We start from the raw sequence: 2500 nt of genomic DNA on the forward strand, positions 1-2500 counted from the left end.
CCCTGATTCCCCGTTACCCGTTACAACCATGGTAGGCGCAGAACCTACCATCGACAGTTGATAAGGCAGACATTTGAAAGATGCGTCGCCGGTACGAGGACCGTGCGATCAGCCCAAAGTTATTCAGAGTCACCAAGGCAAACGGACCGGACGAGCCGACCGATTGGTTTTGATCTAATAAAAGCGTCCCTTCCATCTCTGGTCGGGACTCTGTTTGCATGTATTAGCTCTAGAATTACCACAGTTATCCAAGTAACGTGGGTACGATCTAAGGAACCATAACTGATTTAATGAGCCATTCGCGGTTTCACCTTAATGCGGCTTGTACTGAGACATGCATGGCTTAATCTTTGAGACAAGCATATGACTACTGGCAGGATCAACCAGGGAGCTGCGTCAACTAGAGCTGAGCAGCCGGCCGCCCGGGAGTGTGTCCCGGGGGCCCGCGCGAACACGCAAGCGTCCGCTCAATCATTCTGCAAACAGGAGGAGGCTGAGCTCCCCTGCACAATACACCTCGAAACCCTCTCAGGTCCCGGCGGCGCGCAGCGCCGTCCCAAGTACTTGGTCGGGTTCGAGAGAGGCGCAATCGCCCGGAGTTAGGCGAGTAGACGCTTTCGGTGCGACCACCCGTGCTCCCAACTGAGCTTGCCGCTGCCGACAGAGGCCCGGGAGCGTGCTGTCGTGGCATTGCCGGCGGGAGACAACACGCGCCACCTACGGTGACCGGCAGCTCCAACGCCAGCGCCACAGAAGGACAAAAGCCCCACTTGGGTGCCGAAGCGAACTCTCCCAGCACAGCGCACGCGCCAACACATCCGCACAGCTGCGATACAAACCACCAGCGAGAACCGCTGGGGCGACCGAGCAGCAGACGGCGTCGCGGCGCCGAGCGCCGGGCGGCGGCGCATCCTCAACGCACACAGTCCTCAATCGGACCAGCACACTGAAGATGTCCACCGCGCTTCGCACCGGGCCCGCGAGGACCTACTTTGGCCGCACGGCGCCGCGCGCAGGGTGCGCCGGCGCGCAGCTGCGACGCCTGCCGCGTCCGTCGGCCGGCGCGCCTGCCACTGGCCGCCCCCACCAGCCGGCTGTAGCGCGTGCGCCCACGCACCGCGCGGCCAGCACGCCGGGAGGCGCCCCCTCACCGGCCGGGGACGGTCCCACCCAGCCACCGCCGCGTATCGCTTCACACCCAGATGCCGTTCAGTTTCGTCGGCATGGTGGGTATCGCTGGAACAACCGGTTAGTACCTCAACCTATCGTCGCCATCACCGATTCACCCCTAGCGAGAACAACCGCACCACAACAGGTTACCATTTGTTCATTTGCGTAACTTCACCAGAAAACGCAGGCGTCCATCGCCATTTGCAACTTCAACGATTATTGCATGCCTGTGTCAGGTGTCACGCCACACTACGTCTGCCCACATACACGCAACAAAATGTGCACGCCTAGACAATACGTGGAAGGTGGCCCCCGTACGTATGCGATGTCCATTGCTCGAACGACTGTCAACCGGCCTCTGTAGCATGTCGCAGATATGGAACGCGGTGCACCATGCCATCACGGTGTGTGAGGAGAGACGACTAGGTCCGAATACATCAACAGACAGCTCATGCTGATCGCCATCCACGGCGTCCGTTCCTCCCACACGTCTCTATGGCGTACCACACTGCAATCCAGCTCTCATAGGGAGACGACACGTAGCTGCGTGCACAATATTTGCACTGTATGGTCCGCCGTTTTTGGGCGCAGTCGTTGTGCGGTCACACATGTGCCACGATGTATCATTCAGTACATAAGGACGAATGTGCAGTACAGATTGTGGTTCACGCGTACGACATCAGCGGACAGTTGACACAGGCCGCACCACAACGTAGCCTGAGTACGTCGCATGCGAAGGGCATTGAACATGCAAACTTCTCACCAACCAGCTTGCGAAGGCAGGGGGCAAGGTGGGGACGTGGGGAGGGGCGGCATGTACGTCCTGCTGCCATCCACATTACAGTGTACAGCAGGAGCATGTGGAAAGTGAGCAAGACTTGCAAGGTGTTTAACATGAAGCGATACACAGGGGTGCGGGCAGTGCGAGTAGCGAACTATATTGCGAGGGTTGCGGGTGGGCAACACTACAGTAATTGAACGAGTCGTATAACAATTACAGAGCAGGTTTAGGCGACAACGTGGGTTACGTTAAGGCGACAACATGGGTTAGGTTAAGGCACAACATGGGTTAGGTTAAGGCACAACATGGGTTAGGTTAAGGCACAACATGGGTTAGGTTAAGGCACAACATGGGTTAGGTTAAGGCACAACATGGGTTAGGTTAAGGCACAACATGGGTTAGGTTAAGGCACAACATGGGTTAGGTTAAGGCACAACATGGGTTAGGTTGAGGCACAACATGGGTTAGGTTAAGGCACAACATGGGTTAGGTTGAGGCACAACATGGGTTAGGTTGAGGCACAACATGGGTTAGGTTGAGGCACAACAT

The 2500-nt window shown here is 57.3% G+C and overlaps 1 non-coding gene across 1 annotated transcript in view; it reads right to left on the reverse strand.

Moving 5' to 3' along the window:
- Nucleotides 1-390, reverse strand: part of LOC124772468 — a 1909-nt gene extending 1519 nt beyond the window's left edge. The window contains exon 1 of the ribosomal RNA XR_007014052.1: nt 1-390. This exon is cut by the window's left edge and continues 1519 nt beyond it. This is a non-coding gene — a ribosomal RNA (small subunit ribosomal RNA).
- Nucleotides 391-2500: the final 2110 nt, after the last annotated feature.

The sequence above is a fragment of the Schistocerca piceifrons genome, unplaced genomic scaffold, assembly GCF_021461385.2.
Source record: "Schistocerca piceifrons isolate TAMUIC-IGC-003096 unplaced genomic scaffold, iqSchPice1.1 HiC_scaffold_940, whole genome shotgun sequence".
Lineage (NCBI taxonomy): Eukaryota > Metazoa > Arthropoda > Insecta > Orthoptera > Acrididae > Schistocerca > Schistocerca piceifrons.